The sequence below is a fragment of the Capsicum annuum genome, chromosome 3 (assembly GCF_002878395.1).
Source record: "Capsicum annuum cultivar UCD-10X-F1 chromosome 3, UCD10Xv1.1, whole genome shotgun sequence".
NCBI lineage: Eukaryota > Viridiplantae > Streptophyta > Magnoliopsida > Solanales > Solanaceae > Capsicum > Capsicum annuum.
This window is the reverse complement of record NC_061113.1, coordinates 16924892-16941444: the sequence shown is the minus strand read 5'-3', so window position 1 is coordinate 16941444 and position 16553 is coordinate 16924892. Positions and strand designations below refer to the sequence as shown.

General features: G+C 29.6%; 1 pseudogene; it reads left to right on the top strand.

The window, feature by feature from the left end:
• LOC124896588 overlaps nucleotides 1-16553 on the top strand; it is a 48624-nt pseudogene that overhangs the window by 21029 nt on the left and 11042 nt on the right.

The following is a 16553-nucleotide window of genomic DNA, read 5'->3' as shown; positions in this document are numbered from 1 at the left end:
AGATAGATAGATAGATAGATAGATAGATAGATAGATAGACAGACAGATAGACAGACAAACAGACAGAGAGATAGACAGATAGACAGATAGACAGACAGACAGACAGATAGATAGATAGATAGATAGATAGATAGATAGATAGATAGATAGATAGATAAATAGATAGATAGATAGACAGACAGACAGACAGACAGACAAATAGATAGATAGACAGACAGATAGATAGATAGATAGATAGATAGATAGATAGATAGACAGATAGACAGATAGACAGACAGACAGATAGACATAAAGATAGACAGATAGATAGATAGATAGATAGATAGACAGACAGATAGACAGACAGATAGAGAGACAGATAGATAGATAGATAGAGAGAGAGAGAGCGAGATAGAGAGGGGGGAGAGAGACAGAGAGTGAAGAAAAAACTTTGAGAAGAAAATAATCTGGTTATGAAGAATATTAGTTTAAGTTTGGTTAGAATGCAAATAGGATTCAATTTTTCTTAATTTTAATGATATTTTCGTTAAGTATAATTTCATTAAAAATAAATTAAAAAAAAGATAAACAATTTACTTAAGAATCATGGTAAAAGTGTTGATTATATCACGATCCTTTGAATGTTTGAAAAAATTTAAGTACTTTGAGTTCTTTTTAATTTCTTGTTTTAGAAGAAATGTTGTTTGAGTCAAAGCGGTGGGAGGGGGATTGAATTTTGGTGACGAAGTTTACGGCGACAAAAATAATGGGTAAGCTAGCGACAGTTGTGATGTGACGGTAGTGTAGCTGCGATAGTCTTCCTACTTACTTTAATTTGACAGTGGCTAGGAGGAGTATTAGTTGTGGAATTATTTTTTTAAAAAAAGAAAAAGACAAATCCATTTTAGTGAAAAATTATTTTTTTGTTGGAGGTGTCGGTGATGGTGAAAGAGCCGGAGATGATTGTTGTCTATGGATCTTGAAAAAGTTAAGAAACAAAAAGATTATAAATTAAATAGAGTAAGGTCTTTCACTCTCTCAAAAAAGAGTGTACTTCACATGTTCTGTTAGGTTAGGGAGTGTGTTTAATAAATAAATTTTATGAAATTCAAGAGTTTAATAAAAACATGCCATAATTAAGGTGTCAAAACGAAAAATTTCAACAAATTCAAGCGCCTGCGTGTATATTCCACCTATTATTAAACAATAACAAATTAACTAAAACTCCTGATTGTTCAACTTCAATCTTTTCCTTTGCATGCAACATTCAAAAATTAATGTATCATTTTGTTAAGTACAGTAATATTTTTGAAATTAAATAAATAATATTTTTTATGATCACAACTCATACAAAAAAGAGATAATGAATAATTTAACAATTAATAAATTTCTCACAAAATAATTAAGTATGCATAATAATTATTTTTTATATTTATTTTTATTGATTAACACGATATATCCGTGCAAAGTACGTACACTTGATTAGTATTATAAAAAGACCATGTTGAAGTGTCATGAAGTTTATATCTTTGGGTCTTAATATATTATTTGACATGTAGGTTGAAATTCACTTGCTAGTAATCTCCAGAGCAAGGACGAGGTAATTAAATACTTATCGTGATTCAAAATTAATCTAGTTACTTTCTGCATGCATGCAATCTGATTATTTCGATCCCAATAATTTGACATGTAGGTTGAAGTTCACTTGTCAAGAGTGCCAATTCGTCCTAATTTGCCTCTGCATCATCTAGCAGACCTGTGGTTACATGCAACACGTACTGCTTAAAAAATATTAAAAGTTGAAGCTTCTGCTGAAGAATTTGTGATGGTTTTGAAATATGGTCGTAGCCCAAATTAATTAGGCCTCAGTGTAATTAGCCTCTGTAATCATTGTGTTATATGTTTAGAATTTTTAATTGAAGTATGAGATTTGTAGTTTAAAATCTTCTAAGGTAGTATAAAGGGAAAATAAAAATATTGGAGCATTTAGGTAATATTTTATAAATCATAACGAATAAAGATTAGTGAAATCAAAAAAGTCACAAGATTTGCAGAATGAGATTTATGTTTTCAAAAGTACATTAAATTGATTTGATTTGTGGCTTCTGTTTTTCATCAAAATTTAATTTCTTTCGCCGACAGTAATTAAAGAGATAGCTATCACATATTTACTGTCAAATTTAGTAATTTTGGATTGGATTAAAGAAGAAAAATATTTAGCGAAATCTTTAATATGTAGTATTTTTTCTTCTTCAAACCCCACACCACACACAACACACTTCTCATTCAATTTCTCATATGATACAGACACACAAACAAAAAGTAGAAAAATCTCCCTCAATATCTACCTAATTTTCTTTACTTCGTACTCTCATGAATTGAAGTGATGATTCTCAAAAGTTTCAGATTATCTTAGAAAATAATAAAGACTTCTAATGTAGGAAAATAGAATTTGCTAGAGGATCTCCAGTGGAAGAATCTACGGCTTGCGATGACAAGGCAAGTAGCGAATACTGAAAGAAAAAATCATTGTAAAATTCATTGTAAATGACCTTTATTTTTCTTGAACTAATTGGGAATTAGAAATTAATTAATGTATATAAAAATATAAGGATAAGTTACACTGGCAATTCACAATGATGGTGCAAGTTGTGAGCAGTGGAAGGGAAAGACTTAATGAAATTCATTTTTTTATATAAGTGATGTTGAATATTGATATATCATTTGTACTTGTGATTTCATGATCTCTGAGTTTTTTTGGTGCTCGCGTTCTTCTTCTTAAGTAAAGTTCAGTTTACTTTTTTTTTATTTTAAACACTTAGTCAAGCTCATGATGAGATTGACTTTTTGTTCTAGGATCAAGATTGGATTTTTTTTTGTTACATTTTTTCTGATGTTCTTTAAGAAGTTAATCTTTTTTTGAATTTTTTTTATTTGCGTGATGTTGATAATTAAATTATTTGCACTTGTGATGTCATGATCTTTAAATTTTGATTCATTTTATCCTTTTTCGATGTTTTCTTAAAAAAAAATAATAATCTAAATATAATTCTTTGGAGGGGGTTCTTTTTTTGTTTTAGTGATGTTGGTCAATCATCTATACTTATGGTTTCAAGGTCTTGAATTTTTGAATTTTTGTTTATGTTCTTTCCTTTTTAAGAAAAAAAATGATTTAATAAAATGAAGCATTATCGGATTGGAACTGATAACTTCAACCTCTTTCTTAAGGACCTTCCATTCTATATGATCTAGGAACTTACAGAATATCGAACTTGAATAATCGGTAGAAGAATGATGGGCTAGATCTTTCTCTTTTTTAATTTTTCTTTTATTACGGTGAGTTTGATAAATCATTTGTTCTACTTGTGATTCTTTTTTTTATTTTGGCGGGAGAGGGGGAGGGGGGGCTTTTCAATGTTCTTTTTTAAATTCATTGTAAATGACCTCTATTTTTCTTTAATTAATAAGGAATTATGAATTAATTAGTGTATAAAAATATAAGAAAAAGGAAAAATCTTGAACAAAGAAAAAATAAAAAAATTAAAATATAGTTCCCGATGTTGTTCTAACGTGGTGCTGATGCGATGCTGGCGTGCCAGTTACGTGATGCATATGTAATGCACTTTATATTATGAGACTAATACTATAATCTTAAGGCGATATATATTCTTCTTCAAACAAAAATAGGAGGTAAATAAACGTCTAAAAGTTATAATGTATAAGTAAGTTATATTTGAATAATTCAAATCATTCTTAAAAATTTTAAAACTGAGCAAGATTCATCCTTTTATTTTTCATAGTTCCAAACTCAAGAACCACATGACTTGTGTATTATGGGTTACAGAACCATATATTCATAGTTGCAAAAATAAAAAGTTACGTAACTTGTATGATGTAATTTGCAGAATTATAAAATTATGTTATTTTTGCACGATGATATTTGTGTTTCTAAAGTACATTTAACTAATTTGAGTTATGCCATCCTTTCTCCATCAAAATATAATACCTCATACCTTTAGTAAAAATATAGCTACATTTATTTACAGTCAAATGTAGTAATTTTAAATTGACTTGAAGAATAAATATATTTAGCAGAAGCTTAGAAATATTACTTGGCAAATTTGAAGAATCATACTAATAGAGATTATTGACAATCACATCATCACGGATGGGTGATCCATGATCAATCTGGTCAAGGGGCAAAATGATTTCATCATTAGTCCAAGAGGAACTCATAAACCCTCGAGATGGAGCTGAGGAAGCTAGAGGATGCTTGGTAGACGATGAAATAGATCAAAGCTGGAAAAGCTAGCGCTTCAATATACTTCTCTGTGTTAAATCAGAGATAGAGAGTTAATAAGTCAAAGGCACACACAAGGACAAATACCAGTATACCACATAAACACGACTTAAATTTTACAACAACCTTCTATATGATGATAAAGGAGAAGAAAATTTCGAAAGGTCATACAATTATACATAAGTAATAAGAACAAAAATTTAGATTGATGCATCTTCAAGTATGTGATCTGATTCCCAATCTCCTAATATTAATTGTTTACAAATTTCCTTCCTTTTTTAATCGTTAACGCAATTCAAATTGGTTTATCAGAAAAAGTTTTAAGTAATGTAATATCTACCTCTCACTTGACGCTTTCCTAACATACAAGTTGGATAAATACAGTTACAAAATTTAGCGAGCCTTAGCCTACACTACTTCAGTCATCGAAAAGAATTCAACAAAATAGGAGGGATCCAGGTGCGAATCAGAAATTAGAAACCTAAAGATTGCTACACAGTTAAAACTTGGGCAAAGCGTAATCGAACACCAGTGCCTTCTATTTCTATTGTCATAATTTTGTCTAGCACCACACCACATCACCATACTTAAATCTCAAATACATAGGTGGCATGTTCCACTATGAGGTGATATCTCGTCCTACTTGTAAATGATCGATTAATCATTTTTACCACAACATATCCTTAAAGTAATGATGCATGATTTAGGTTACACATCTCAACTATTTTATCAAGTATCTTTTATCTCACAATAATATATCTAGACAATATTTCTATTTACCTGCTTCTATTACTATTCCATACCTAAATTCAAGTATCTCAGCTGACATGCAAACATCAAGACAGTCAAAATTGACAAGACTAAGCATACCTGACACATATTATATGTAAAAATCAAGCAAATCACACTTGAAACAAGAAATTAAAGCAAAATGGATTTTAAAAAATTAAATCTTCGAACATGCAAAGCAAAAGGAGTAACAAAAAATTAAAATTTGGAACATATAAAGCAACAGTGATTTTAAGAAATCAAAACATAGAAAATGTAAAGCAAAAAAGGTTAAAAAAATCAAATCTTAAAACGTGTTAAAGCATGAAAAACGAAGGAAAAAGGGAAAGAAGAGGAAATTATAGGCGAAGCTTGATGATTTGGTCTGTCAAAGTTCAATTTTGAGCTGAATAATTTCAACTTATTCATCAATTTTTTGATATAATGATATATAGTATCATAATAGTAGAAAGAACGTGTCTGAGGAAAAATATAGTGAGACAAAATAGAAGTTTTTGGAGTTCAGAAGAAGTATAAATATTATTTGTTGACTTTTCTAATTCATTTTTTCTGTCTTTTTTAAATTATTGGGAATTTTTCAGGTTGGGCCTTACTTTACCATTTATTCTTCAATATGCATATTTATATACATAAAATTTTAAACTATGGTGTAAAATTATAGTAAATTTTACTCAGTATTTACCAGTTTATATAAAGTATTTTAAATGTGTATAAATTTTAAAATTAATTGCGATTTATGTTATAAATTAAATTGTATTTTCTATTATTTAAATCATCTCATTATAATTACATTTTACATAAAGTACAAATATATAGAATCCTACGAATAAAATTAACCTGTCGTAAAAACAACGTTATTTTAGAAGTAGGAAATAAGTAAGTATAATGAATAAATTTCTATTTAATCAATTATACCTTATAAAAATTATTCGAACTTTTTTCCTTTCATTAATATTCTTTTCAATAGATAAAATCATTAATCAAAAATTTGCCTTGTATATATTTTTGTATCACAGTTATTTTATTCCAACTTGAAAGTCGATAATAAAATCGATTCTCTTCCCCCTGGATGTATTTTGCTTCTTAGATGGTATTTAGTCATGCTGCATATTAGAAAGTACTGAAAAATTTAAAGGATATGATATAGTAAGATTTCACATTGATTTTTCTTTTAACTGAAGAGTTTTGCATATGCGTTAAATTTGATTTGTCTTTGTTTTAGATAAATTGATGCATAGAAAAAATCAAAAGGGTGTTAGGCGATTTACTGAGTTTACATAGATGATGATTTTTGGATAATTCTTGTGATGTTAGGCGATTTGTTGATTGAATTTTCATTTAATGTGTTCATAAGAATAGTATAAGAAATTAACTTTTTGTAGAGGTTTAAAAATAACACACCCACAACTAATATATTTTTTTAATATGTTTATTCTTAAAAATGCATGATACACGTGCAACACATACACTATTCTAGTGATGTCTGTATGTGTATATATACATATATAGATAGAGAGAGAGAGAAGAAAAAACTTTGAGAAGGAAATAATCTGGTTATGAAGAAAATTAGTTTTAAGTTTGGTTAGAATGCATATAGGATTCAAATTTTCTTAATTTATGATATTTTTGTTGAGTATATAATTTCTTTAAAAATAAATTAAAAGAAGATAAAAAATTTACTTAAGAATCAAGGCAAAAGTCTTGATTCTATCACGATCCTTTGAATGTTTGAAAAACTTTAAGTACTTTGAGTTCTTTTTAATTTAGTCTTTGAGAAGAAATATTATTTGAGGCAAAGCGGTGAGACAGGGATTGAATTTTGGCGAGGAAGTTTGCGGCGAAAAAAATAATGCATAAGCTAGCGACGGTTGTGATGTGACGGTGGAGTAGTTGCGACAATCTTCCTACTTATATTAATTTGATAGTGGCGAGGAGGAGTATTAGTTGTGGAATTTAAAAAAGAAAAAATAAATCCATTTTAGTGAAAAATTATCTTTTTGTTGGAGATGTCGGTGATGGTGAAAGAGTTGGAGATGATGGTTGTCAATGGATCTTGAAAAAGTTAAGAAATAAAAAGATTATAAATGAAATAGAGTAAGGTCTTTCACTCTCTCAAAAAAGAGTGTACTTCACATGTTCTGTCAGGTCAAGGAGTGTGTTTAATAGACAAATTTTATGAAATTCAAGAGTTTAATAGGAACATGACCTAAGTAAGGTGTCAATATGAAAAAATTCAACAAATTCAGGGGCCTGCGTGTATATTCCACCTATTATTAAACAATAACTAGTTAACTATTCAACTCCTGCTTATTCAACTTCAATCTTTTCCTTTGTATGTTGCATTCAAAAATTATGTATGTCTCACAAAATAATTATGTACGCAAAATAATTGACTTTTTATATTTATTTTTATTGATTAACACGATATACACATGCAAAACACGTACACTTGACTAGTATTATAAAAAGACCATGTTGGAGTGTCATGAAGTTTATATCTTTGGGTCTTAATAATTTGACATGTAGGTTGAAGTTCGCTTGTTAGGAATCTTCAGAGCAAGGCCGAGGTAATTGAATACTTATCGTCAGTCAAAATTAGTCTAGTTACTTTCTACATGCCACCTGATTATTTCGATCCTAATAATTTGATATATAGGTTGAATTTCACTTGTTAGGAATGCCGATTCATCCTAATTTGCCTCTGCATCATCTAGCATACCTTTAGTTATATGCATCACCTACTGCTGAAAAAACCATAAAAGTTGGAGTTTCTGCTGAAGAATTTGTGATGGTTTTGAAATATGGTCGTAGCCCAAATTAATTAATCCTCAGTCTAATTAGCCTCTGTAATCATTGTGTTATATGTTTATAATCGTTAATTGAAGTATGAGAAGTGTAGTTTAAAATCTTCTAAGGTAGTATAAAGGGAAAAGAAAAATATTGGAGTATTTACGGTTATATTTTATAAATCATAACGAATAAAGATTAGTAAATTCAAAAAGTCACCGGATTTGCAGAATGAGATTTACGTTTTCAAAAGTACATTAAATTGATTTTATTTGTGGCACCTATTTTTATCAAAATTTAATTTCTTTCGCCGGCAGTAATTAAAGAAGTAGCTATCACATATTTACTGTCAAATTTAGTAATTTTGAATTGATTTAAAGAATAAGAATATTTAGCGAAAGCTTTGATATGTTGCATTTTTTGTTCTTCAAACCCCACACCACACACAGTACACTTCTCTTTCAATTTCTCATATGATACAGACACCCAAACAAAAAGTAGAAAAATCTCCCTCAATATCCACCTAATTTTCTTTACTTCGTACTCTCATAAAGTGAAGTGATATTTCTCAGAAGTTTCTGATTATCTTAGAATATAACAGTACAAAAAATAACGTTTAGCAACGGATCAGTAGCAACATGTCACTGTCCATCGCTAATTAATGACAGATTAGGAACAAAATAGAATTTTTGTCGCTAAATAAATGAAAATAAAATTAGTAATCGAATTAGTGACGGATTAGCATCAGAAAGTAAAATTTGTTGCTATATTTTGGCGTTAAATATTGACACCTTTATTTTGGTGACAAAATTAGCTACATAAAAGGGAGAAATTTTTGTTGACATGGTGAAGATAGATATAGCAATGAAAATATTATTACTAAAATTATTTTACCATTTTAAAAAATATATTAAAAATTATTGTACAGGAAAAAGACATTTTAAGGTATTTGTTCTTAGATTTTTAATAAATAATTAGCAACGGATATAATTTTCGTTGCTGAATTCGTCACCCCACAAATTAAATATTAGGGAGAACTCTTTATTTCACTTTGTTCCAGCACTTAGGTCTCCTCCACCTCTTTTCAAAAGAAACTCTCATTTCCTTTTTATCTCAATTGAGAAAAGGAAATCACTTAATCTCTCAATCAAAAAGGCAATTAAACTCTTAATTTCAAATCTAAATTAGTGGTACGATTCTAAATCTCGTAATGTGAGTTATTTTTTCTCTTTTAATTTCCTAATTTCTAAGTTAAAAGTCACTTGTACAGGATAGGTTTAGGGTTATTTGAACTCTTTCACTTAGGGTTGTTCGGTTATTGTGTTAAAAAATTTGATTAATGGTTATTTAATCGAAATGAGAATCGGATTTTTTCCCAGAATTTCTATTTGCGGGATTTTTTATTATTTTCTGTTGCATGTTCATTAATCTCAAATTTCTTCAACAGAATTTCTGTTTATGTGATTTAATTTTCACTTTTTGTGTAGACAGATTTTGTAAGGTTCTATTTAGTGTGTTGTGTATTCAAAAAAGTAGAAAACATAGAGTCATTTGGGTCTTTTTTATTTATTATTGATCTAATTTTGTGTAAACAACAAAATGTACTATGTTTCATGTTCCTCTGAAATTGTATATTTTTCATAATCATTCTCTTTTGTTGTGTAGACTGTTTCATGTTTCTAGAGGATTGTTTCATGTTTTTAGAGGATTGTAGTAATGCCTTGAGCAATTGTTAATTGTGTAGACCATCAAAATTGTGTAGACAATTATGTAGACTGTCAAAATTGTGTAGACTATTTCATGTTTCTAGAGGATTGTAGTAATGAGTTGAGTAACTAGCCTATTATCAAAGAAGATTATTTTTTTTGTCAATTTCTACAAGAGCACATGTTACATTTTGAACAATGTATGATGATCCAGTCCGGGATTTGACTTATAATATTAGATGATAGACCAGTTTCCCTTTGTGTGTGCTATTCTTATCTTAGTAGCTGACAAGTTTGTTCTTATGTCTTTAAAAAGTTTTTTTAGCTCCACCTTTGAGTTGGTCTTATGTAGATGGGCATACATAAATTATCATTTCTAAATGTAGAGGCTGTTGGTTGGTTCTGATGCTATCAAAGGATGTGCTATCGATCCACCAAATTTATCAAAGTTGAAAGTAGATTTTGTTTTCTTCTCATTCTACAAGGTACTTATATTTGATGCCTGTTGTTTAAAGATAACATGGAACATACAAATTACATCATGGAGTTTGTAAAGAGTTTTGTTTGTTTCTTGCTTAGTTATTTGTCTACCCAATTGGATTTGGAGCACTCATTGTTCGAAATGGTAAGCAGCTAATTAATAGGAAGTTGATTTTTGTTGTGTGTTTCCTTACATATTCTTGTTTAATTTTTTTTTTTATGTAGTTTACTTCCCTCTTCTTTCCCTCTCTACCTCTATCCCTCTGCTTCTCTGTTTATGGAGAGAATCTGGGGTGGGAAGGATGGCAAAGATGCCTAGGTTTTCTTGTTTTTCTAGTTGTGAAACAAGATACACTTATATTTAGCCTCTTTTTTCCTTTTCTTCACTTTCAAAATTAATAAAATTTTTCGATCTCTTTCATTGATCAGATGCTACTAATTTGATGAAGAAGACCTACTTTAGTGGAGGTTTTTTCTTAATGTCTTTCCTTGTTATGATGATATAATTGATTACTCTAGCAATTTGAGTTAACTTGGATTCTTTTAGGTATGGTGGCTGCAGCTATTGCTGATGTTGACTTTTTCAAAAGAAGAGAAGGTGTAGAGGAATTTTTTGAGGATGGAACAATTTCGTTCTTGAGGATAGCAACAATTCAACATGGGTTCAAAATAATTAATATGCGAACAACATCTTTAATTTTTCGGTAAGTCAGGGCTTGCTTTCTTCTTTTTTCAGATAAGGTGAGAGATTACTTTTTTTTATGGGTGAATCAGTTCAAAAATTAATTAAGGATTAGAATTATATTGAAATTAGATATATTTTGTTGTCATTACACATGAACAGAGACATCGTATTGTTGGCATTTATTGCACACTTTTTCATTTATAGTTAAATTTTTTTATGATTTATCTTGGTGAGTGAATCCTGCTAATGTTATTTATTAATCTTGATTTTGCTACTTCTTAGATATTGTTAACCTTATATTTTTTTACTACACAGATAGTACTATCAACCATTTTATAACTAGGTGTTGTTACAAATACTGAAATAAATCAATTTTCGTTTATCTATTAGGCTAATTATCCTTTCAGTGAACAAGAAAATTTAGTTCTAAAGATTTACAACTTTTGGACCTCAAGTTTCCAGTGTTTAGTGTGTATGTGTGTGACTTGTCTTATAAATTTCTCTTTGTTTGGAGGATAAAAGGCATAGTTCTCAGTATCTTTTCTGTGGGAAGAGAAAATAGTTAGTCCTTTTTGAACCATCTATTCAGTGTCAATAGAAACATACTAAGAACTTTATGGATTGGTATTATAAATAGATTCTGCTCAATTTTTGTAACTGTCTTTTTCTTTGTTATTTTATGAAAATTGTGGCCCCATTCCTCCATTCCCTCCCCCTCTCTCTCTCCATAATTGAAGTTGGAGCCTAATGAAAATAAAAATTATTCTGACATGTGTTATTCTTTTCTCCAAGACACACAACATCACTTGCAGCATATGTGATGAATAAGCTTTTTGCGTTGAAGCATGAAAATGGTGAATTTGTTTGCACACTTTACGGGATAAATATCAAAGATAACGTTCTCGTCACTAGATTCATATGTTTTTGAATTTTTTTATGAAATTTAGATTTGCAATTTTAAGATCTAAGAAAGTCCTCCTGAGTTCACGTGAAGAAATAAGTCGTAGTCAAAACTAAATTTATAACTATTGATCAATCATGCAATGATGATGCAATGCTTTTTGCTTTTGGGTTGCTTCTGTTTGTTGGTTTTCATGTTTGTTGTCTTCTTCTTTAGTATTCTTTCACAATCTATGAATTGTCTATGATGATTTATTGTGAAATTTTCCTATAGTTCTGGAGATGACTAAGTTAATATGACTTTTTTTCAGTTATTATCTAATGAAATGGGTCCTACTATTTCATTCAACATGAAAAGATCAGATGGAACATGGTATGGATATCATGAGGTGGAAAAATTGGCAACCTTGGAAATTCAACTGCGAGTAAGAGTTCAAAGGCCATATTATCTATGAAGTATGATTTTTGTTCTATTATCCCTGGGGATGAGATGCTTGTTACTTTATGCCCCTGAAACACATCCCAAGAGCAACATGATACTATTGTTTCTGATATAATGTGCTACTTTCATATGTTATCTTATCTCACTGTCAAGGAAGATGACATAACTTTCGAGAGGTGTCTTTTTATGATTTATCATTTGTCTTCACTTGTATCTGGATGTCTTAATATGCTTAGTTTGGCTTTATGAAGTTCTGTGGTTAAGTTTCTATTAGTTTGTCTATGATTTGTGAGTTTGGTCCTTTAGATGTAAGGGTCCCTTACTCTTTTAATAGCCTTCGTCGCTGGTAGATATGTCAACTGTCACATTTAGAGGAATTGTTCAGTCCTCAGTTATACTTTTTGGAATGAGCAGATAATCTCATCATGTAGTAGTAACATTTATACATGGAAGACCATGGATGACTTGCATCTGTACTTACATGATGAGGTTGGCGTGTCCTTGTTATGTCTAAGCTTTTTTCCATAAATACTGAGGTTTCTTTTGTACATTTGGTTGTCAATAAGCTTTACTGATATTGCTTCTCATTCCAATTAAGACTAACCTGTTTGGCTGGAGAAAAGTGTAAGAGTAAACTATCCGAATATGTGACATGGCCTTGGTTAAGAAGTGTCTAAAATAAGAGTTCAGATGTGAAACAAAGGAGTAGTTCGGTGAAATATGTAACATGTTTAAAATGATAGAAAGTAATAATAAATCATCTTAGCTGAAAATGTCAGAGAAAGAAAAGTTTGCAATTTAAGGAAATGGGAATTTTTTTTCATAATGCCTCTAAAAAATGGGCTATCTTAATTCTTAAAAAGGATGGGGGAGGATTACTCATCACAATTGGTAAAATTGGTAATTGAAGATCTCAGATAGTTAATGTTGTTATATTCTATGACTAAACTCTTGCTTCTTTTTTCATGTACTTCTGTATGGATAGGACGTTTTCGCAATCCCAATGCTTGCGCTAAATATCTTTATTTGTCACACTTGGATCTTCTTTCAAACATTGAGGTACACATTTCCTTTCGCATCATTTTAGTTGTTATATGACGTCTATTGCATGTGAAAAAAGAGACAACAAATGGTAACAAATTCAAATTATTATTTCATTTAGGCTGACCATGTGTGCTGGGATGATTGTGACATTTTACATGAAAAACCAACTGAAGCAGTCAAAGTATCTTTTGGTTACATGTCAACATTTGAAGATTCCATGGTTAGGAACCCATCACTCCCAACCCGATCCCCAAAAGTGAAGAGTTGTTCCATATTTGGAGATTTTGCTATGTTTGGTATTGTGGATGATGAGAGTTCTTTTAAGAATTGTTGGTAGATGTTTGGTACTGTGAATGCTTTGGAAATAATTATGTGTTAGGATTTTGCTGTGTTTGGTATTGTGGATGTTTAAATTTTGCTATCTATATATGTGGGTTCTTTTATATGAATATTGGATATTTTAAGAATTTGATAATATTCTTTTAGTATGATTCAACAGGGTGTATTTAAAATTAAAAATAAAAAAAATTTGTAAGAAAACTAATGAAGACACATTTAGCGACAAATTTCATCATTGTCAAAGAAAAAATATTTACGACAAATTGAGCAAACTTATTTTTTGTTGTCAAAACTAGGGTCTAAATAATAAAATTTATTGCAATGGATTGAGAAAAATTATCTTTTGTCACAAAAATTGAGGACTAAATAACAAAATTTATTGCGACGGACTAGCAACAAAATTTGATCATGAAATAATCAAAATGACAAAATACATTATGAAATTAGTAATGACATTTATAAATATAACAACAAAAATATTCGTTGCTACAAATGGAAACGGATAAAGTTCATTGTTATGGCGTTGCAAAATTGACAATGAATTTCATTTTTTCATTTGCTAAGAGGTTAGCAACGAGCAAAATAGCGACGACCTATATTCCGCCGTTGATCCTTCGCTAAATCGATATAGCGACGGATATATGTTGATTAGTAACACATTTTGTCTATTGCTAAATGTTGTTGTTTTTTTATAGTGTAAAGACTTTTAATATAGGAAAATAGGATTTGCTAGAGGATCTCCAGTGGAAGAATTTACGACTTGCGATGGCGGTACAAGTATCGAATAGTGAAAGGGAAAAAACTTTGTATTTCATTGTAAATGACCTTTATTTTTCTTGAATTAATTGAGAATTAGAAATTAATTAATGTATATAAAGATATAAGGATTAGTTACACTGGCAATTCACAATGATGGTGCAAGTTGTGAGCAGCGGAAGGAAAAAGCTTAGTGAAATTCATTTTTTTTATATGAATGATGTTGAATATTGATATATTATTTGTACTTGTGATTTCATGATCTCTAAATTTTTTTGGTGCTCGCGTTCTGCTTCTTAAGTAAAGTGCAGTTTACTTTTTCGATTTTAAACTCTTAGTCAAGCTCATGGCGAGATTGACTTTTTGTTCTAGGATCAAGATTGAATTTTTTTTGTTACATTTTTCTGTTGTTCTTTAAGAAGTTCATTTTTTCAATTTGTTTTTATTTGGATGATATTGATAATTAAATTATTTGCACTTGTGATGTCATGATCATGAAATTTTGATTCATTTTACCCTTTTTGATGTTTTTTCTTTAAAAAAAAAATCTAAATTTAATTCTTTGGAGGGGTTCTTTTTTTATTTCAGTGATGTTGGTCAATCATCTGTACTTATGATTTCAAGGTCTTGAATATTTGAATCTTTTTTTTTTACGTTCTTTCCTTTTTAAGAAAAAAATAATTTAATAAAATGAAGCTTATCGGATTGGAATTGATGACTTCAACCTCTTTCTTAAGGACCTTCCATTCGATATAACCTAGGAACTTACAAAATATAGAACTTGAATAATCGGTAAAAGAATGATTGGCTAGATCTTTCTCTTTTTTAATTTTTATTTTACTGCAGTGAGTTTGATAAATCATTTGTTCTACTTGTGATTCTTTTTGGGGGGGTTCTTTTCAATGTTTTTCTTTTTAAATTCATTGTAAATGACCTCTATTTTTCTTTAATTAATAAGGATTTATGATTAATTAGTGTATAAAAATATACGAAAAAGGAAAAATCGTGAACAAACAAAAAAAAATTAAATATAGTTCTCGATGTTGTTCTAATGTGGTGCTGATGCGATGCTGGTGTGCCAGTGGCGTGATGCATATGTAATGCACTTTACATTATGAGACTAATACTATAATCTTAAGGTGATATATGTTGTTCTTCAAACAAAAATAGGAGGTAAATAAACGTCTGAAAGTTATAATGTATAAGTAAGTTATACTTGAATAATTCAAATCATACTTACAATTTTTAAAACTGAGCAAGATTCATCCTTCTATTTTTCATAGTTCCAAAATCAAGAACCACATGACTTGTGTATTATGGGTTACAGAACCATATATTCATAGTTGCAAAAGTAAAAAGTTGCGTAACTTGTATGATGTAATTTGCAGAATTAAAAAATTGTGTTACTTTTGCATGATGAGATTAATATTTTAAAGTACATTTAACTGATTCGAGTTATGCCATCCTTTTTCCATCTTCTCTCACCTTTAGTAAAAATATAGCTACATTTATTTACCTTCAAATTTAGTAATTTTAAATTGACTTGAAGAATAAACATATTTAGCAGAAGCGTAGAAATATTACATGGCTGAAGTGTGAGAGTCCACTTCGAAAGATATTTGTGATATCAATTGCTTATAGTGATATCATAAGAGTGTAATTTAAGTTGTCTACATCTTTAGGGATATTTTATCAATTTTCATTATTCTAGTCAATTATGACATATATGACGCACAATAATGCTCACATATAAATTCATATTTAGTTGATATATACAATAAGTCTATTATTCATTTCTTTATGTCACATTTTCAGAAAGGTAACTTTTTTAAGAAGGCGCATTTCATAATTCAATTATCTCAATCTTGAAAATTTAATTAAAAAGGTATTTTATAAATTATATGATTTATGATGACATATGCATGTTTATCTTAAGCACACAGAAATCCCCACATTTAACTGAACTACAAGAGAGAACACACAGAAGAGTAAATTGTATGATAAGAGTTATTTGATACCTATAATAATGAGAGATAGCAAAAAATATTCATTGAAATAGTCAAATTACAAATGTTTAACACATAGAAGTTAGAGAAAATAGATTACAAGAGTTCTCTTGAACTTGTTCACTAAATATGCTCAAAAAAAAAAGAAAAAGTTTTTCAACCATTATATTTGGCCCTATCTCCTTTTTCGAACTCTCCACCTCCTTTCTCCTTTTTCGAACTCTCCACCTCCTTTCTCCTTCTTCAACCCCGACACCACATACAATACACTTCTCTTTCAATTTCTCATATGTTACAAACACATAAATAATAAGTAGCAAAATCTCCCTCAATATCCAAC